The following is a 21755-nucleotide window of genomic DNA, read 5'->3' as shown; positions in this document are numbered from 1 at the left end:
TGTGGTGGTATCCACCTGTCTTTCCAGCACTGGGGGAGGCTGAGGCAGGAGGATCGAAGTTTTGAGCCCAGTCTTGGCAATGTATCAATTTAGTGAAATCCTGTTTCAGAAAGAAGAGGGGAGCTGGTGATGTGACCCAGGGTGCAATCATCAGGGCCACAGTAAGTAAATAAGCACATAATTATATAAATCACATTTGTTCAAGTAGTGATGTGCGTGCAGAGCAATTCTAAAACACCTGGACTCAGCGGGGTGGTGGTGCAGGTGTAATCCTCAGGAGGCTGAGGCAGGAAGATCACCGTGAGTTCAGGGCCAGCCTGCACAACATAGCAAGACCTTGTCTTATAAAAACCAAAATACCAAACAAAACAACAGGACTCAGACAAAAACTGATTAGTTGACATATCCGGAAAGTGTAATAGGTTTTTTTCTTTCTTTTTCTTTTATTTTTTTAGACTTGATTACAGTTTTCTTGGAAAGATAACATTTTTAGCAAGCAACAAATGCAAAGCACATTTCCTGGTCCATTACCCACCCTGGATAATTTCAGCTGGAGAAGATGTCCTTGATAATCTCTCTGTTTGAATGCTTCCCTTAATGCTTCATGTTGATGAAGGCAGAGGCAGTCACAGGGTTTGATATGGATTCTTTGGAAATTCACAGCCAGGCCCCTGCTGTTCGCTGGGGGATCTCACATCTGGCTTTGCAGGAGTCTTGGCAGTACCAGCCTTTGAGTAGCTGAAGGAAGCTGGCCCTTACTGGCACCTGTAGGCAACAGGTGCACCCATGAGGCATTGGTGGAGAGAGTGGGTGATGTGGGAAGAGCAGTCAGGAGCATCAGAGAAACAGCCACGGGGAGCTGAGTTCACATCCCACCCCTCGCCTTGCTGTGTGCCAGGCTTTGAATGAACTCTGTCAGTTGGCACGGTGGCCTCTTCCTTCGTGGAGGGGAGAAGGCACCCAAGAGCCATCATAAGAGGCAGAGGAGAACGCGTTCACTAGAAGCAGAGTCCATCTAGTGTGGATCATCCTCAAGCAAGCCAGAATGTTTTAATGTCAATACTATGTCATTTGTATCACCATGTAAAACCTTGGTCTGTGAATATTGTTAACAACAGAAAGTTCCTAAAATGCACCCATCAATAATCTATTTTTCCCAGCTTGATTGGTTTGTTTGTTTCTTTTTTTTTTGAGACAAAGTTTTGCCTTGTAGCCCAGGCTGTCCTTGAACTCATGGCAGTCCTCCTGCCTCAGCCTCCTAAGTGCAGGAATTACAGGTATGCACCCCACACCAGATATCATGAAACTTTTAAGGCCTGTTCTAAGGTAACTTTGGCTTCGAGAGACCCTGGTGCCCCTTGCCGCTTCCTATCCTCTTGAGGCCACTCACAGTCCAGCCACAGGCCTTTATCTTTCAAAGTGTTAGCCAACCCTAACTCAAACTGCAGCAGGAAAAGAATGTTATTTGGGGTCTCTCGGGAGTTGAAGCTGAGGAGACACAGGTTCCTGGAAGATGAGCAGGACAGCGCTGTCCCTGGGTGGTCTCTAGCACCCAGGTGCACATGACTGTCAGCTTCTCTGGATGCCTGGGGTCCTGAGGTGGAAGTGACCAGAGTTCACCTTACAAGGTACAGTGGCGTGGAGCAAGGCCGGCCTCTCGCTGACATCTGCACTTTTTTGTTTTATTTTTTCTGAGTCAGGGTCTCACCACATAGTTTGGGTTGGCCTTGAACTCCCTTTGTAGCCCAGTCTGGCCTGGAATTCACAGTTACCCTCCTGCCTCAGCTTCCTGAGGGCTGGGATCATGGGTGTGCACCAAAGCACCCTCGATTCTGCTCTCCTGGTTTCCTTTCTCACAGTGAAAATTGAAGCTCTTCTGCACATGCCATCCCAGCGACTTCCAGCCCCACTCAGGATGAAGTCCGTACTTCCTGCCCCCAACTGGGGAGCTCAGTAAGCTGACCTCTGGCTTTCCACACCTGAGTTCTTTTTGCTTCTCGCTCTATAGCGGCTCTGCAGACAGTGCTCAGCCCTGAGCTTCGTCCTCCCGAGATCAGAGGGAGCCTCACGGCCCGGACCGCTCTCAGACCAACTAGGACACCTTGAGCTGCTTTGCATGTGGGCACAGCAGCATAACCCCAGCCACAGAAGGCTGAGGCAGAAAGATCACAGGCTGAAGGCCACCATGGCCAGGGTAGGGGAGATAATGCAACCTCTAAACACCAGCAATAACCTGCCATGTAGGAGAGCCTCCCGGGCCGCAGTCCTGCCTCTCTCACTGTTGGGGTGCAGTGCACAGGTTTTCTCTTCTTCCCTCAGCCCTGCAGCCCCAGCCAGGATAAAAGCTTCTTAGCATCAGGATCCCGGCTGTGGTGCCTCTGAGGCCACATGTGGACCCCTGTTCTCCTGTACACAGTATAACCGAGTAGCAGAGAGGCCAAGCCAGCTGCACAGTGAGCACAGTACCCTTGTATGGCACTTGGGAGGGCAAGAGAAAGGCTGCAGGGCTGCCCAGGGTGCAGCCGGGCATGGGGTGCACGCCTGTGATCCCAGCCCTCAGGCAGCTGAGGCAGGACGATTACCTTGAGTCTGAGGTCAGCCTAGGCTTCCCAGTGAGACTCTGTCTCAACCAAAACAAACAAAAAAGTTCTCTATTGTTCTGTCTGCCACCTTGACCTCCGCCAGTCCCTGGCTGCCTTCCATACACACCTGCACTCCAGCTGGCCTTGTTCTCACTTTGGGGCTTCGTCTACTTCACATGCATCTCGACGTAGGCTGGGCCACAACACAGACACTGTGCGAGTTACACACCCAGATGCAGCTGGGGATTTAGCTCACCAGCATAATCGCCTGCCTGGCAAGTGCAAGGTGGTAAATTTGATCCCTGGTACACACACACACACAAAACAAAAAAACACACCCTGATGCAATCATTTTACTGTTCTTAATTTTTATTTTCCTGGTACCAGGGATTGAACTCATAACCTTGGTCTTGCCAGGCAGGCACTTATGCCACTGAGCTAAACCCCAGCTCCACAGATGTGAACATTTTAAATAATGCTGCCATGCGGGGCTTCACTCAGTGGCAGAGAACTTGCTTAGCACAAAGAAGACCTCGGGTTCAAGCCCCAGCACCAAAAAGTCAAAATAAGCTGAGTGGAGTGTGGTGGTGCACACCTGGAATGCCAGTACTCCAGAAGCTGAGGCAGGAAGATCACAGGAATTCAAGCTCACCTGGGCAATTTAGTTAATACCCTATCTCAAAAACAAAACAGGCCAGTGAGGAAGCCTGCAGATGTAGCTCTGTGCAAAGGCCCTGGGTTCCATCCTGGGTACAATAAGAAACAAATAAGCCTCTGTAAGACTGAGGCTTCTGAGATGCTCATTTTCTGTTTGAAGAATGATGAAAGACACTAAATTACTATATTTGGATTTTAAATACAAAGGAGGGCTGGGGATTTAGCTTAGCAGCATAAGTGCCTGCCTGGTAAGCGCGAAGTGGTGAGTTTGATCCTCAGTACCAAAAAAATAAAATACAAAGGGAAAGAGGAAGAAGGAGGGGCTGGGGATTTAGCTCAGTGGCATAAGTACCCACCTTGCAAGCAGGCAGTGGTGAGTTCAATCCCCAGTACCAATAAAAAGAAAAAAAAAAAAAAGAGGGAGAAGGAAATGGGGAGGGGAGGGAGCCAGAAGGGTGAGGCAGGGACCAGCCCTGACCTCCAGAGTCCACACTAGCACAGAACTCCCACCGGCAGACATGAGAAGAATAAAAATCTACCTCTGCTGTGCTCCCTCATCAACTGCTCTCTCCATCACAGGAAACCTGGGGGGACCTTTCCTAGCCCTAGAAACTGTGATCCTCAGCTTTCCGGGCGCCCCGCCCAGAGGGCTCCCGACAGAGGCCCCGGGAGCCGGCCTATTTTCCTATCAGTGCAGCAGCGTCCCAGTGGGGTCTTCCTTTTGAGGTTTTCTGCCTGACTATGCCTTCCTATTTTTAGATGTAAATAATTTTTACTATCACTAATTTCTTGGGTTGCATTTAGCAAGAAATTTAAATACCATACACTAAAAGAAGAGAATTGAATCCGTCATCTCTCCATTGATCGTTAGTTAAAACTTAATACAGGTCTTTATGATCTCTTTTCTGTGTATATGTAAGTAATTGTAAATAACAAAATAAATAATTTTTGTAGTTATGAGGCAAGAAAACAGGGGTTTTTTGGAGACAGAGTCTCCCTGGGAAGCCAAATCTGCCTTCAAACTTGTGGCAGTCCTCTGCCCCGGCCTCCTGAGTGCTGGGATTACAGGTGTGCGCCAGAAATCTGGTTTTCTTTCTTTCTTTCTTTCTTTCTTTCTTTCTTTCTTTCTTTTTAACTTACATCACAAGCATATTGCTGTTTAATAAAATTTATTTTGGTGATACATGCTGATGCATGTCTGTAATCCCAGGGTTCAGGAGGCTGAGGCACGCACAATTTTGAGTTCCAGACCAGTTTGGGCTGCACAGTAAGATCCCATCTCAAAGCAAACAAACAAAAATACTATGCACATCTTTTTCCAGACCTGTGGATATCCTCCTCTGAGAACATGCGCTGCTTTATTTAACCAATCTCTAGTGGCAAACGTATGTGTTCCCTAAATTTCTTTCCCAGAACCAGGACTGAGCTACATCCCCAGTCCTATTTTTTTTTTTTTTTTTTTGTATCAAGGATCTAACTCACGACCTCAGGCTTGCCAGGCAGGCGCCAAAGCCACTGAGCTAAATCCCCGCCCCATTTTTGTGTTTTATTTTGATACAGGTTCTCACTAAGTCGCCCAGGCTGCCCTTGAACTTTCAAAGGTCCGGCCTCCACTTCCCGGAGGGCTGGAATCACAGGTATGTGCCACCACACCCGGCTGTTTTCCAACTTCTGCATTTTTCCTTTTGTTTTTTTGTTTTTTGAGATAAGGTCTCCTTACATCATCAAGGCTGGCCTTGAACTCACTGCTAACCCAGGGGTCCGTCCTCTCTCCAGAGAGCCGAGATTGCTAGGTGCGCTAGCCACCAGGCCCAGCTCTACCTCCTGTCTTTCCCAGCAAGGCCACTGTTGCAACACTGGATGTCCTTGAAGCTAAGCCTCTGTGCGCCTGCTCACTGATCTGAGAAGATGATTTGGGGGGCAGCACCTGTCCATGCAGGTTCATAGGGGACAATGACACTGGGAAACCTTGTAACTTCCCAGTTTTGTTGTGAACTTAAAACTGGTAAAAAATCTTTATAGGGGGCTGGGGATTTAGCTCAGCGGCATGAGTGCCTGCTTTGTAAGCAGGCAGTCTTGAGTTCGATCCCTGGTACCGATAAAAATGAAAAAGACAAAAAAAAAATCTTTATGGCCGGGCATGGTGGTTCATGAGGCAGGAGGCTCTTGGGAGTTTGAGACCAGTCTGAGCTACAAAGTGAGTTCATGAACCACAGAGAGACCCTGTCTCAAAGAAACAAACAAACAAAAGTAATTAAGGGCCTGGGATTTAGCTCAATGACCTAAGCACCTGCCTGGCAAGCATGATGTTATGAGTTGGAACCCAGTACCAAAATAATAATAATAAAAAAAACAATAATAATAATTCAAGCCAGGCATGGTGACACACATCTGTCATCTTAGCGCTCTGGGAGACTATGGCAGGATTTCAATTTCAAGGCCAGCCTGGGCGACTTGGTGACTTACTGAGACCTAAATCTCAAAATAAATACCAAAGGTTGGGGACATAGCTCCATGCAAAGGCCCTGAGTCTGAGAAAACACCATTAGAGACAGTAGAAGAAATACAATCACTCTTATTCCAAAGGTCCACATTACCAGGAGGTAAACTGAGGCATACTCTGGAAGGAGCACTTTGTGGGTGGGGAGCGGGGGACCCCCCCAGGTGAGGGGCATAGGGGGACAGGTGGGAGGAGTCTCTCTGAGCTGCAGTGGTAGCACTGGCCCTGGGTGGCGTTCAGGGCCCATCTCAGTCAGGGTAACCACTGTCCTGTCTCTCAGGGCTCACATCGTGATAGCTGGCACTTTTTTTCCTCCCTTCAGTACTAGGGATTGAAGCCATGGTCTTTGCACTGAGGCATACTTTTTTTTTTTAATTTTATTTTTTATTTAAGACAGGACCTCACAGAGTCACTATGTCACTTCAACTGGACTTGAATTTGTAACCCTCCTGGGATTATAGATGCAGGCCACCATGCCCAGCTATTTCTTACCTGACAGTATCCAGCCCACGGACCCCATCTCCAGGGGTGGGGGCCTGAAATTCCGTTCTGGGAAACACTTTTGACAACTGTCCCTGTGACACTCAAAATGGGGCCACCAGTTTAGGAGCCACAACTTAGGCAGTGGACGGGCCGAAAAGCTCAAGGGCCTCTGGGAGGAGAAAAGGTCAGAGAAGAGGTTAATAGCAGCCTCCCACCCACCAGGTCCCCACACCCTTCTCCCCCTGAGTTTCTCTTCCTCTCTTTAGGGTCAGAGCGCCCCTCCCAGTGGGTCCTGGGGGAATAAAATGTAAATTGTCACCTCCTCCCTGCAGTCACTGCTGTGGCCCAGAGCCCCAGCTCCCCAGGGCCACCTTCAGCTGGTAAACAAGAGGACAGAGCCCAACCCTGCCCTGGCTGATCGGGCTTTCCGAAAAGCAGGCAGTGGTGAAGTCACCTCCCTGCGGGGCCACGGTCCCCCTCTTCCTCATGTGCCCAGCCAGCCCCTGACGCTGTCCCAAGTGGTCACCTACCCAGCTGGCACTGGCTGCATTTCCTCAGCCTGGCTCCCAGAGCCCTGGAATGGCCACGTCCTCCCGCTCCTGTCTTGGGCTCCCAGCAGCCTGCTTACCACTGCCCACCACGCTGATGGACAGCAGCCTGAGCCCAGCCCAGCTCCCAGTCACCTTCCTGGTTATGGCTTTCAGCAGAGCTGTAACACTTGGGAGGAGGGCGCCTGGAGCTCAAACCCGGGCCCTTCACTGAGCTCTATTCCCAGCCTTTTTTAATTTTTTATTTTGAGATAGGATTCTGATTAAGTCACTGAGTTGCTCAGGCTGGGCTAGACTTTCAATCCTCCTGCCTCAGCCTCCTGAGTGCTGAGATGACAGGCCCAGCTGAACTCCAACTCTAATTCCTGTCCAGACACTGCGCAAGACAAGTGCAGACAGCTTCCACCTTCTTCCCCACCCCTCTCCACAAAAACGCTTCTGCTGGGAGAAGGACCTTCGGTACTTTAACCCAGAGACACACTCAGGCTTGGCTCCGTAAGCACCTCCCTAAAAGCGTGTGTTCTTGGTGACAAGTTCTGGGGGCCCTGCGACAGCCATGAGCCCCCACCAGCTCCAAGGCAGCATTTCCCAAACTCCCTTAGCTGTGTACTTCTCCATAAGGCTGCAGGCAACCAGGTCCAGGAGGTGCAGGTGAGGGTGTCTGTCACGTGCAGGGCCCGAGGAGGAGACGGCCTCGCCCCCACCCCAGGTGCAGAGTGGGCCTGCAGGATCCTGGCTCCCAGAGCCAAGAAGTGGTGTTTAGGTCAGCAGGAGGCGTGGGAAGGGTCACTGGGCAGAAAACTCCAAGGTCTAGCCCTGCTTGGAGTATGGTGTTCAGAGAACTGAGACCCATTAGGGTCCCGTGCTGGGCAGCTGTGTGGACCTGGGCATCTTCAAGATGATGATCTAGGACTCGAGTCCTGCTGTCTGTCGGCTCACTCACCTGGGGCCAGGACATGACGTAAACCATTCTCAAGTGTCTGAAGCCGGGATCTGCTGCTCACTCACATTGCTACTGCCTTAGGAGAAGAGAAAGGTTGGATGGAAGGGATGCCTGCCTGTAATCCCACCACTCAGGAGGCTGAGGCAGGAGGACCCTCAGGAGCTCAAGGCCAGCCTGGGACACATAGTGAGATGCTGTCTCAAAAAACCAAAATAAACTCGACTGTGGCGGTACATGCCTGTAATCCCAGTGTTTGGGAGGCTGAGGCAGGAGGGTCATTGCAAATTGGAGACCAGCCTGGGCTACAAAGTGAGCTCAAGGCCAGCCTGGACTGCATAGTGAGACCCTGTCTCAAAAAGACTATAAATCAGGGGCCGGGGATTTAGCTCAGTGGCGCAGAGCCTGCCTGTCAGGCGTGAGGTTGGGAGTTCAATCCCCGGTACCAAAAAAAGAAAAAACAAATTTTATTTTATTATTTTTCCCCACACTTTTGAAAAAACAAATTTTAAAAAGACAATAAATAAATAAATAAATAAGAAGTAAAAAGAATGAAGATGTAGTTTGGAGGTTTAGCTCAGTTGAATAAGCACCTGCCTGGTAAGCACAGGTTGTGAGTTTGATCCCTGGTACCAAAAAAGAAACAGCAAACATGATGTGTGTTAATAACAATTACTAACATAATTGTTATGTAGTACAAACACACTAAGAAAAAATTTTTATTAATAAATATATTTTGGAAGAATGTGTTTTCTGAAAAAAAAAAAAAAAGGAAAAAAAAAAACCAAATATATTTACTATGATCAGCTCCAAGAGCAGAAGTGGTCAAATGTCTAAGGGATTTGTAACTTCAGTCAGTTCCCCAGGGCTTCCCATCCTATTATAGAATTGGGGAGGGGGTTCCCCGTTAAGTTCTTCGAAAGCCCCAAAGACCTAATCTCTTCCCCAACCACTGACTCTTTCTCCAGGGAGTGGGGGTTTGTTTTGCTGAGGAGGAAGGAAGGAAAGGAAGGATCCTCCAGAAACGTCTGGCGCCTTCCTGGTGGGAGCTGCGAGCAGGAACGGGTGCCTCCCGGGGCCCACTGTGTCTACAGAGGCCTCCGCCCCTCCTCAGCCCAGGGCTCCTCCAGGTTCCCCGGACTTCACAACTGCCAAGTCCAAGTAAATAAAAGATCAGCAAATTGGGCCTGTGTCCAGCAGTATTTTTCTCAGGTCCTAAATTCTGTGATAATATTTAATAACTCAGATTCCAGTTTTAACCATGTCTACCAGTTTAGAAAATACTGTCTTATCAAAATTGGGAGTTTGAGCCAGGTGTGGCAGTGCATACCTATAAACCCAGCATTTGGGAGGCAGAGGCAAGAGGATCATTGTGAGTTTGAGCCTGGGTTACAAAGTGAGCTCAAGGTCAGCCTGAACTGCATAGGAGACCCTCTCTCAAAAAGACAAAATAAATAAACAGATGAGAAGGGATATGGATACTGCACAGTGCTTCTGTGGATCGTTGCAGAGCCCGGTCACCTTAGGTGCCCCTGCCTCATCGTGACAGTCTGGGGACAGCAGCGGTCCTCAGCTGGGACAATAGCTGAATGAGAATCTCAAGTAGGCGTAGAGGAAGGACACTTTTATTTAGTTCTTTCAGTTCTTCTCACCACATTGGTTTTCTGTCTTTTATTTATGTATTGTTTTTCAGAGTCAGGGTCTCATTATGTAATCCAGGCTGGTCTTGAACATATAGCAGTCTTCCTGCCTCAGGCTCCTAAGGGCTAGGGTGATAGGCACTACACCTGGTGCCTGCCACCATTTTCTTTTCCAGTGATTTAGTTACATTTGCTCGGGTTCTTTTGGAAGAGATCTCTTCCTGAGTCTCTCTGCAAAAGGAAGAATTTCAGCATAGCCTGCAAAGTATAAAGGGAAACTGTTTTAATTTTTTAATCCTTGCCATTATTAGCTCTCCCCTGTGAGCCTCTGCTCATCACGCAGAGGGCGCACAGCTGACATAGGGCCTGGCCCTGGCTCAGGACTCACTAATGAGATCATATTTTTCATTACAATTCCAAAATCCCATCAATCTTTTCTTAATTATTTTTAAGTGAATTTGCTGCTTCAGGAAAGAAGGGCGTGTGGGGCACCAGCAGAAACTGGAGAAGTTTCATGCGATTTCAATTTCAGAACCTTTGTTGGCAGGACGGCCTCGACCATCGCCAATGTTAATAAATCAGATTTCGACATCCAGGAACAGTTTAATGCCACAGGCCACCCCACCCCGCCCTGCACTCATATTCAGTGACTCAGGCCCTCAGCACTGCCACAGCAGAGCAGCACTGCCAGCTGCACTGCAGTCCCGGGTGACACGGCTGCCTTCCCTACCACACCAGCCTCTGCCCTTCAGCACCTGGTTCTGGAGGTGGGGACTGCTGGGTGCTGAACCTGGGGCTGCACACTGAGCTCTGTCCTCCATCCTCAGCCCACTTTTCATTTGGAGACAGGATTTGGCTGAGTCACGAAGGTGCCCAGCCTAGGCTTATGAGTGACCTTCCCACCTCGGCCTCCTGGAGCACTGGGATTATAGGCTTGTGCCTCTGTGCCCAAGCAGCAGCTGGGTTTTAGGAAGTTCCAGGAGGTTCCTGCCCTTGAGAAGAGGCCAGAGCAGATAGATTTTGGGGATGGCATTGTGTTCACAGCCTCCAAACCTGAACTCAGCCCTTTCTAACCAAAGAAACTGCCCAGAGGTGGAGGCCGGGATCGAGCAGAGCAGCAGCGGCCCTGAAATCACGCCCTGCCAGGCACCTGGACACACCGCCTGTGGGCTGTTCACAGGCCAGTGCTCATGCTGGGTACCCTGTAGGCAGCTTGGAGGTGGGGAGCAGGGTGAGGCCGGGCCAGCTCCTGTCCCCACCCCTGCCCTCTGTCCTCCCCTGAAAGGCAGGACCTCGAAAATGAAGCCCCAACTGATCCAAGCACAAACTGAAAGCTTTTAATTCCAAATGTTTGCAAAACCCAAAGCAGATGTTTGGTGTCCACACCATGGACTCCCGTAACGGGGTGAAGGACACATCACATCTGTGCAGCCAAAGGGCCTTCCAGCTGGGGATCCCGGGCCAGCGGGGCAGGGAAGCAGTGGGTCAGCTTCACGACCTCCAGGGACGAGAAGTCCCGCAGCTTGGTGGCTGACCTTCTACTCCAGTTTCCTTTCACTGGAAACGTTTCCATGTTCAAATGGGTCCATCTTGATTGAGGGTCTCACTGTGTAGTCCAGACTGGCCTTGAACTCACAGCAGGGATCCTTCTGCCTCAGCCTTCCCTGTGTGGGGAGTACAGTCATAGGTTGTTAGGAATGTCCTGCCCTGGCGGGGATAGGACCTGGACAGGTTGCTGGGCTCTGCCCCTGGGCAGGACACAAAGGGAAGCCGCAGAAGACAGTCCCTGGCCTGCAGGCAGGAACGTGACCCAGCAAACTGCTGTGTCCCAGCAAGCCCAGCCTCTGCAGCCCTTACTGTAATAACTAAGTCAGCTGAAAGGAAAACACTAAGAAAAAGCAGAGCTGGGGCAGCTGGGGCCAGGGGAGTGCAGCCAGGCATAAAGCAGCTTTGTGCTGGCCTGGGAAGAAGGCCAGAGCCCAGAGCTCGGTCTTCTCCAGGGACCTTGGTCCAGGTCCCGGCTGAATAAAGAGCGACTTGGAGCAAGCCAAGGAGCTGCAGGGCTCGAAGGAAGTGGGTCAGGATGGCTGGGGGCTGGGCTGGCACAGGGAGGGGACCACAGAGCCCCTTATCTCCTGGCCCTGTGTCTCCAGGGTGGCCAGGGTCTAAGCAGAAGTTCATGCTGACAGCTGACAGACAGCAAGAGCTGAGTTTCTCAGATCCCTGACCAGTGAGTGTAAAAAGCGTGTTCTCACCAGAAAGGGAAAAATAGAGAAGACACAGAATCCCTGCAGGAATCGCCCCAAGTACGAGGCCGAGTTTCAGGGTTTTTCAGCTCATTGACTTGTGCAGTTATGCATTGGGCAGGGATTTGCAGGTCGGGTTGTTTTCATCTTGAATAACAGGCACTCCAAGAGAGCACCTCTCCACTCATTCTGGGGACTGTAGGATAATCAGGAACCGCCTATCCCTTGCAAGAGAGATTTGTGCAGAATGATGTTTGAAACCAGGTGCAGTGGCACACACCTGAAATCCCAGCACTTAGAAGGCTGAGACCGGAGGATACCTGTGAGTTCACGGCCAGCATGGGCTACATAGTGAGTTCAGGGCCAGTCTGAACTACATGGCGAGACCCTGTCTCAAAATAAACAGACAAAATGAGAAAGAGAAAAGTAAAGAAACGTGCTGAGGAAGACCAGAGCCGGACAGGTGGGGAGGATAGGGGCTGGGTCCGTCTGTCCTAGGACAGGACAGGAGCCCATCCAGGACAGGGGCTGCAGCTCGGCCTGCCCTGCCTTGCCCCAGGCAAACTCCTCCATCCTGAGGTGTTCTAACCCTCCGCAGGCAGGGCGTGGGGAGGCTGGGAAGAAGAGGAAGGCGCAGCGCTCAGCGAGGCCAGGCTGGCAGCAGCCCCTGCGCAGGTTCCGGGCCTGGGCGGAGCCACTGGGTGGGCGCGGACTCCTGGATGAGCGGACCGGCTCAGCTGTCCCAAGGCCAAGTCCCGCTGCCGCTGCCGCGTTGCCAGCGAGCTCCTCAGAGCCTTTGTGTCAGCAGCCACCTGTCCGCGTCCTCACCCGGCCCGACCTGACCTCGGAAGTGAGGGGGAAATAAAGGGGACCCCCTCCCAGCAGCTGCTGTGCCCCTCCCCGGCCCAATGAGGCTGAGAGCCAGGCCTGGCCAGGCAACAGCGGCTGTGGCTGTGGGAGGTTTTAACTCTTCGCGTGTCCAGCAGCTCCTGGTTCACAGGCGGCGTGGAGATCCGGGCGAGCAGGACTGGGTGGCTGGGGGCGGGGTCAGTACCAGAGTCCTCACTGCAGGCCTGCCAGGTGGCCCTAGTGATGAGTCCCCAGCATCCCATGTGCATGAGGACACCCCGCAAGTGACAAGGTCGGACTCTTGGGGCTGGATCATGAAAGACATTTGAGCCAGGCTTGGTGGTCCAAACCAGTCTCCCAGCAGTCTCAGACTTGTGATCCTTCTGCCTCAGCCTCCCAGAGTGGACAAACTAGCTAGTGTTTCTCAAATTTGTGAAAGGTGGATATTATTGTGCCCAAATTTTGTGGTCCGTTGAGGCCTAGCTGAAGAGGAGGTTAAAGGAGCCTGACTAAAATTTGTTGGAGGAAGCTAGGCATGTTGGCTCACTCCTGTAATCCCAGCACTCAGGAGGCTGAGGCAGAAGGATCTTTGCAAGCTGGAAACCAGCCTGGACTCCAAAGTGAGCTCAAAGCCAGCCTGAACCAAATAGCAAGACTCTATTTCCAAAAAGACAAAAACTTTTTAAAAATTAAAATTCAGTGGAGAAGAGGCCTTGAGCCACTAAGTTCCAGGTAACAATAAATAACCCATCACCTGGTCCCAGAGTCCAATCTCAGCTTCTTCCATTATGTCAACACCTCCAGGTGCCAAGGCTGGAGTAGGAGGCTGGAGGGCTGCTGGACAGTCCAGCTCGGGGTAACACACTGGCCACAGAGACCCTTGCCCTGCCCCACGCTCCCAGCGCTGGCACCAAGCAGAGTGCAGGACTCCATGGGGTGTCACAAACGCTGCCCAGAGACTGTCTGCTTCACTTAGCTGGCGGCTGGGTGACCTGACATGGATACCGGACAGGCCCAACTTTAAGGAGAGAGGGTTATTCTGGCTCCTGTTTCAGATGACAGTCAGCAGCTCCAAAGCAGGATGGCTTGGCAGAGAGGAAACTGAGGTGATCAGGAAGCAGAGAGAGAAGGGAGGAGTGGAGATACCCTAAGCCATTCCAGGCCACGTCCCAGTGACCTCCCCCTGGACAACAATCCAATCACCTCACAAAGCCCCAACTATGAGTGCACAAGACTTCAGGAGAAAGCCAGTATAAACCTGACACACACAATTTACAGGAAGAAAGAGGCTAGGTGTGGTGATCCGGGCACCTATAATCCCAGCACTCAGGAGGCTGAGGCAGGAGGAGGTTGCAAATTGGAGACCAGTCTGAACCACAAAATGAGTTCAAGGACAACCTGAGCAGCATAGTGAGATGCTGTCTCAAAAAGACAAAAAAAAATTAAATTATTTTTAAAAAATAAAAGAAGAAAGGTGAATGTTGTCAATTGTTTCAGTCCATGGCAGGCCAGCTCCAAGGCAGGGTAGCAAGCTGGAGGGCCTTGTGATCCAGGACAGGAAGCAAGGGAGGAGCTCACCCTCAGGCCAGCTCAGGATCCACCTCCCCCAACATGTGCATTGCAGCCTCCAAGGTCACCATCAAGGTCAGATCCAGAACTCTGCCCGACTCCCTGGGGCAGATGTCTGCCCAGTTCCCTTGACGTAGAAGCTGCCTCTGAGGGGTGGAACCATCTTGAATACAGGATGCCTGGCCAGTTCCAGCAGAGGGCCCTGTGGGGAAAACGAGGAAGCTCCTGAGGCCATGGTCAGATGGAAATTATTCAGCTGCTAGCTTGGCTCACTACTGCAACTCGACCCACGCTCCGCGGAGCTCTCTGCCTTTTGTGCCTCAATAAATCTAGGGGGGTTTGTGTCAGGGCTTCACTGCATTCTGAAGACCCTGGACAAAGATACTCTCTGTGTCTCGCATTGTCATCCGTCTAACAGGGTCTGCCACCCTGAGCCCAGCTTTCAGACACCCTTCCAAGTGCCCGAGGCTTTGGGGGCTTTTGATCTAAACCGTAACACCTTCCTTTACCCACTTTTGATTTGACTGCTTCCCAGCTGAGTCCAGGGCCCTGAGAAACCCACAAGAGGCCAGGTCCCCAGGTGGCTTAGATGCGACGCAGCCCAGGTCTCTGTCTCTTGGAAACGCCTCGATTTAGCCATGGAAACAGAGGAGGGCTCTGAAGACCCCACAGCCTTCACTGGGAGCACGGGAAAGCCATGTTCCAGCTGCTTCTAATTTCAGCTGTCCTGCACCTTTATTTTAGGTGCAAATCACTGAACTGATCATCGATTTTCCTCACAACCCATGGATAATACGCCAGAAATGGAAGAACTAAACTTCAAAGACGAAAGATTTAATTAATTTTTTAAGACTTCCAAATGAGCTCTTAAAAATGAAATGGCTCAAAATTTATTAAAATCAAAGCTAAAAAAAAAAAAAGAAAAAAAATCAAAGTTAGACTTCAGCGCGAGCCCTTAGTTGGAATAGGACTATGCCTCACCACCAAAACCTAAGAATTTTCAATCACTTTCTCAAAAATAGTTTTTTTATTACATGCAGACACAGGTATGAATGTACAAAACTAATTCATCACCGTTTCGCTATTGCACAGCAGTAGAGATTAAAAATAGGCCTGATGCCAAGTGTGGTAGGACAGACCTGTGATCCCAGGACTCAGGAGGCTGAGGCAGGAGGATTGTGAGTTGAAAGCAAGCCTCAGCCTCATAACAGTAGTAAGTTCAAGGGTGCCCTGGACTATATAGTAAGACCAAAAGAAAAAAAACTTGGCATAAAATTGCTATGCATAATACAACTAAGGTTAAATATAACAATAAGAATATAATTAAGACATGTCACGCCAGACTCTCAGATATCTCTAATCCTGCAGGTTTTAAGAGGCACAGCACATGATACAGATTCAATGCAAAGGCAAGTTGGAAAGCACACCTGTAATCCCAGCATTTGGGAAGCTGAGGCAGGAGGATTGCTGTGAGTTCTAGGCCAGCCTAAATTACAAAGTCCAACCTGAACTGCATAGTGAAACTCTATCTTAAAAAGACAATAAAAAATAAATTAAAAACAACAAAGGAAAGTTAAAAATCACCACTAGTAAATCAAACATTAAGAGGAACAGATTGTGTGTGTGTTTATTTTGAGAGTGTCCTAGGGGTTACAGGGAGAACAAGACGAAACAGGATACATAGTTTATAGTATTATTTATGATGGTCACTCAAAGAGTCAAATACAAAGAAAGTGCAGGAAATCTTTCCACACACTTAAGACCTAGAGAATCTAGCCAAGGGCCTGGATCCCATGGCAATAACCTGCCTGAGTTCAGCTGAGAACCTAGAGCCCAAGACAATGTCTCTCCACGAGTCCCACTGGAGGCCCAGAGCCCACAGCAATGACTCATGCAAGTCTGCTTCACAGATCTGTGCTGGGAAGGCCCCAAGGTCAGCAATGGAAGTGAGAGAGTCTCTGCCAGCGGGGAGAAGGATCTGTGCCAGCAGGCTAGGGATCTGCACTAGAGCCAGGAAGCGATGCTCAAACTGAGGACCCAAAAAGTACCACAGCCATCCTCAGGGACAGTGAAGTCCTGAGCTCCTCCAAGAATGAGAACAGCTGAGTTCATATCAGGAAGCCAGCATGACTAGCTTCTCCTGGAGACTGAAGAGCACACACTTCCCGACCAGATCTAGGAAGTGATGCTCAAAGTAAGGCCCAGAGCTCCCCTAAGGTGAACGGCAGCCATTCTTAGCAACAAGGTCCCAAGCTCCTCTGATGGTAACAGTTGAGTTCATATCAGGGAAGCTAGCATGACAGCTCCTCCAGGAGAACCAACTGCTCCAAAAGAACCAGCAGTTCCAAACAACACTTAGGAGAATCCACAATGCCACTCTTCCTCTCCAGGTCTCTTTTTTGCTGGCAACAGTCCTCAGATGGGCCATCTACACTCAGCACCAAACTGATCCAGCTCAGCTTTTAATCTACCACACAGGGTTTCACTATACTGTTTAGGCCAGCCTTGAACTAACTATGCAGCCCAGGCTGACCTCCAACTCTCAGTGATCCTCCTGCCTCAGCCTTCCAAGCACTGGGATTACAGGTGAGCACCGCCACACCCGGTTTTAAGAGTAGTGATCCTGGGAAATTGGATGTCCATATGCAAGAGAATTAAAACTATGTCTTACCAAATAAAAATATCAATTCAGACAAGATTGGGCATGTTCAGAGTAATATAGCATTGACAAAATATCACAAAATGGATAAATGTAAAGTTAAGTTGTGAATCTCTGAAACTACTGGTAAAAAGTATAAAGAAATAGCTCCTGAGGGGCTGGGGATTTAGCTCAGCGGCATAAGCGTCTGCCTGGCAAGTGTGAGGTTGTGAGTTTGATCCCCGGTACCAAAAAAAATTTTTTGTCACAGATGTCTGCATTGCCATGTTGGTTACAACACTGTCCATAGAATCCAAGAAATGGGCACAGCATAAATGTCCATTAGTTGAGAAATGAATAAAGAAAACAAGGTACAGGTACACAAGGGGATATTACTTGGCCATGAAAAAGAAACTTTGTTATTTTCAGCGATATAGATGAAACTAGAGATTGTTAAATATGAACTAACCACAGAGAGATAAGTCCCTTGGAATCTTACTTAAAAGAGTCTAGACACGTTGATTCATACATGGAGAGTAAGGTGCAGGTGACCAAACTTGGGAAGGGTCAAGGGAGCAAGAGTGGAGAAAAGTCGATCAATGGGGAATAAGCTACAGCTAGCTAGGACACAGAAGACAGTGCGGTGGTGCAGGCTTCCGACCCCAGCACTCCAGGAGGGTAAGGCAGAAGGACTGCAAGGTGGAGCCCAGGGCTGGGGCTAAGCTCAGCAGCACAGCTTGTGCCTGGCAAGCCTGAGGTTGTGAGTTCAATCCTGGGTACAAAAACAAGAAAAAATTGAGCCCAGTATGAGCAACTTAGTGACTTAGTAAGATCCAACTTCAAAATTAAAAGAGAAAAAGCAAGACAGACAGAGACAGAGAGAGCTGGGATGCCGCTCAATGGGAAGGCCCTGGGTTCACTCCCCAGGGCAGCCACAAGCACACACACACACACACACACACACACACACACACACACACACACATATGTGTGCGCATGCGCATAATAATGAGCATGGGTAGGAACACAAGCCCAAAATGATGTGGCAGGGCCCTGCAGACAATGAGCTGCTTCCCAGGTCCTTGCCCACGGAGGAGGGGCACAGTCAGGGTGGGCAGAGCAGCCCAGAGCCTGCTGTCACAAGGACCGACTCCTGCTGTCCCGAATGAAGAGGTGCAGCTGTCCAGCTTGGGGGCCAGTCTGGTCTGGGCGCTGTCAGCGGGCTCCACCGACATCCCAGAGCCCGGCTCCACTCACCCCAGCCCTGGCACCATGGCCTGCTCCGTCTTCTCTCAGAGCAGCCCACCCAAAAGGGCCACTCAACCCTCAGACACAGCCTGGGGTACTTCAACACCGCTCCGCAGCACTCAGAACAGCACCTTTGTACTTTGTAACAACCACTGCTGTCCTTTGTAGCACTTGTAACTGGAGGTGGGTGCCCGCTGGACGTGGTTCACCCACAGGACTCGGAGGGCAAGGCCTATGCCTGGGTCACTTCCCGTCCCATCCCTGCCCTGGGTTGGTGTCAGAACACATGCCTTTGTGTGTCATCTTTAGCAATGCTTTTTCAAGCTGTTTACCCTTGGAAGCGTTTCACCAGCTGGACTATGTTTGCCTCCACAGCACCCGCGCTGTGCTGCGTAGACCATGTCCTCAGGAGACAGTCACCAGATGACACATGGTCACAATGGCATGACCTTCTCCCACAGAGCTGGTCCTGCTGGATGACGCAGAAGGAAGCCTCAGGGACATTCCTGTCCTGCTGCTGCAACTGCCCATGACTAACACCACATCATGGCCACCTGACCACCCCCTTCCACCTTCCTGTGGGTACCCCGCTCCCCTGCTGGCCCCTCTCCACCCATCTGTAAGGACTCAGCTTCCCCAGGGTCCCCTCGGGCAGTGACCAGGACACTGAAGGGCTGATGGCAGGAGGGGAGCCCCAGGGCGGTTCCCACAGGAGGGAGCTCACAGCGGGTCACAGCACCCTCGCCTCCCCACAGGCTCCTGGCACCCAGGCCGTGCCTAGATAGAGCCGGTGCAGCTTTATTTAACCTAGCAAGTTTGGGGTTCTGGTTAGGCATGTGGATGCAGGCTTTTTTTTGTGCCCTTTCATGAATACACTTTCGCTTTCTTTCTTTTTGTTACAGGGGATTGAATGTGAGACCTTGCTCTTGCCAGGCAGGTGCTTACACTGCTGAGCTAAATCCCAGCCCTACATTTTGTTTGTTTATTTGGTTTGATTTGATTTTTTTTTAGACAAAATCTCACTATGTAAACTGAGTGTGGTGATACACGCCTAGAATTCTAGCATTTGGGAGGCTAAGGCAAGAGGATCACTGTGAATTCAAGTGCAGCCTGGGCTACAAAGGAGTCCAAGGCCAGCCTGAACTGTATAACAAGACCCTGTCTCAAAAAGGGAGGAAGCATGGGGCTGGAGGTTTAGCTCAGCGGCATAAGCGCCTGCCTTGCAAGCAGGCAGTTGTGAGTTCGATCCCCGGTACCGATAAAAAGGAAAAAGACAAAAAAAAAAAAAAAAAAAAGGGAGAAAGGATCTTGCTACGCAGCCCAGGCTGGCCCTAGATTGAAGATGATTGATCCTCTTGCCAGCCTCTTGAACAGGGATCACAGTTGTGCACTACTGTATCTAGCTGATGTTTTTTTCAAAAAAGCTTTGCTTCTTCTTCTTCCTTCTTCTTTTTTTTTTTTTTTTTTTATGTTGGTACCAGGGATCGAACTCACAACCACACGGTTGCAAGGCAGGCGCTTATGCCACTGAGGTAAATCCCCAGCCCCCAAAAAGCTTTGCTTCTTTTTCCTTTTTTTTTTTTCCTTAACCACAACAATTTTTTTTTTTTTTTTTTTTTTGGTACTGGAGATTGAACTTATGACCTCGTACTTGCCAGGCAGGTGCTTCTACCACTGAGCTAAATCCCCAGCCCTCCACAACAAAATTTTAAAGCACATCAGTCAAGGTGTAACAATGGCACACACATTGCACATTGTCATCCACAAATCACTCACCCAGAGCACAGGACGTCTGCCTTCAATTCTCCACACAACACCGGCACAAATCTTTCTCTTCAGCAAACTCAGAGAAATCAGTAGTGTGACTATCTTAGCTATATTTTGTATAATATGCATATGTTTTTCTTTCAGCTTCTCACACTGAGACAATATAATATTTACAGATGTGTGCTTCTTTTTTCCTATAGATAATACTAGCTGTTTATTGCTTTTTTGAGTTGCTTTTTTGTACGTATGTATAGAGATATGTATAGTTTTCAGTATCAGAGAGATATATGTGGGGAGTAGATTTCTGTTTTCATAGTTTTTTTATGCAGAGTCTCGCTATATAGTCCAGGCTGGACTCAAACTCACCGTGACCCCTTTGCGTGGACTCCCAGTGCCGAGAGGACAGGCACCCACCACCCCCAGCTCCTAGCAATTATTAACATGTTGCAATTCATGCTTTAACCACCCTGATTCGTAAACATTCATTCCAATTTCTGCTATTAAACTGTGCACAAATGTTCTCGTGTGTGTATATTTGCCCCATTACATTTTAAATTTTATTTATATCCTGATTACTACTAAAAAGAATTTAAATAGCTAAAAATGATTCGCTAAGATGAATCCAAGCGTAAGAGATGCCAGTTATGATTTTAGTTAACAAAAGGGGGGAAGCTCCAGCCAATGTCAGAGAATTTCGGAGGGAATTAAGTTAAAATGCTAATTTTGCAAGGATGAGACAGATGGGCTTTCTGATCCTCCATCCCAAGGTTTTAGGGATGTTCATGTTTGAATCCGAAGCTGCAGTGTGTGTTTTCTTGGCAGAGAAACAGAAAGCAAAGTGATGTTAAATTGATTTTTTTCTCCCAAAGATTACTCCCACCCAATCGCAACAAGGAAGTCGCTCACGTTTACAAGTGACTGTTATTTAATGGGTTTTTACCTTCATACATTTTCCCTGTTTTTGGCCCATTTTATGGCTCTCCTTTTTCTCATTTCCGGAGTTTATGATCTGCCCTTCCTCATCCTGCAAGTGCCTTCCTCCCCCACCTCCAGCCTCGTCTCTTGGGAGCCGCTAGTGGTTTCCTCCATGGGGTACTCCCCTGCCCACCGATGGACAGGCTCAGGACAGGTCTGCCCCCGGGCAGGCAGCGGTCAGTGACCCCCCAGTTTCCACCCATCCCTAAACCACATTGAGACCTGTCAGGTGCACCCTGGTGGGAGCCACTGGAGGATCCTGGAGGCCACCTCTGATGGACTCCAAGCTAGGGGTGACACAGTGAGGGCCAGGACAGCCACACAGGGCCATGTACACTACGGAGAGGATGGCAGGAAACCTGGGAGAAACCAGCATGGTCAGGAGGGATTTGAACACACAGCAGCAACACCCCCCCCCCAGGACTGATACCTTTCCTCCAACTGGATTACTTCCTTCACCTGGGAATTCCAAGGCCTCCTTCAAATCCAACACTTAGGTATCCGAAAGCCCTAGGTCCCAAGGTTGTGCCTTCCTAAGGACAAGTCCTTCTGGTGGCAGACCTTGGCCAAGTCCAAGCCAAATGCACCACACACCATCAGAGGATGCAGGACAGCACAGCCTTACCCAGGCCTGGTCTGCGCTGGTGGAGGAGTATTTTTTGTCTGTCCCCACCCCTGCAACTAGGGCTCGAACTCAGGACCATGTGCTTGCAAGGCAGGTGCTTTTGCCACTGAGCTAAATCCCCAGCCCCTTTTGTTTGTCTTTTTCGTTTTTATTGGTACCAGGGATCGAACTCACCACTGCATGCTTGCAAAGCAGGCACTTATGCCGCTGAGCTAAATCCCCAGCCCTCTTGTTTGTCTTTTTGAGACAGGATCTCACTCTGCAGTTCAGGCTGCCTTGAGCTCACTTTGTAGGCCAGGCTGGTCTTGAACTTGCATGGATTCTTCTGCCTCAGCCTCCCGAGTGCTGGGATTTTGGTGGCAGTGTCTTTAGCCGCACTGTCACCATTGCCTCGGTGCACTGAATTGAGTCAAAGTAGCTCCCTTCCATGGTCATTCGGACTTTGGGGAAGAGCCAGAAATCACAAGGTGCCGATCTGGTGAGTGAGG

The 21755-nt window shown here is 49.8% G+C and overlaps 1 protein-coding gene across 6 annotated transcripts in view; it reads right to left on the bottom strand.

Moving 5' to 3' along the window:
- Nucleotides 1-393: 393 nt before the first annotated feature.
- Cct8l2 (chaperonin containing TCP1 subunit 8 like 2) overlaps nt 394-21755 on the bottom strand; it is a 75457-nt gene continuing 54095 nt past the window's right edge. For 3 of the 6 annotated variants that reach the window (XM_063250802.1, XM_063250804.1, XM_063250805.1), the window contains exon 3: nt 10666-14216. The gene's annotated coding sequence lies outside the window, so the exon portion shown is untranslated. Of the gene's footprint in view, nt 766-6231; nt 6392-6752; nt 14217-21755 lie in introns of those variants that run through there. The other 3 variants (XR_010048131.1, XR_010048130.1, XM_063250806.1) reach the window with 2 other exon arrangements.

Source organism: Cavia porcellus, unplaced genomic scaffold, assembly GCF_034190915.1.
Source record: "Cavia porcellus strain 051 isolate PalLab524CR breed Dunkin Hartley unplaced genomic scaffold, mCavPor4.1 scaffold_6, whole genome shotgun sequence".
NCBI classification, from domain to species: domain Eukaryota; kingdom Metazoa; phylum Chordata; class Mammalia; order Rodentia; family Caviidae; genus Cavia; species Cavia porcellus.
This window is presented reverse-complemented; position numbering and strand designations above follow the sequence as displayed.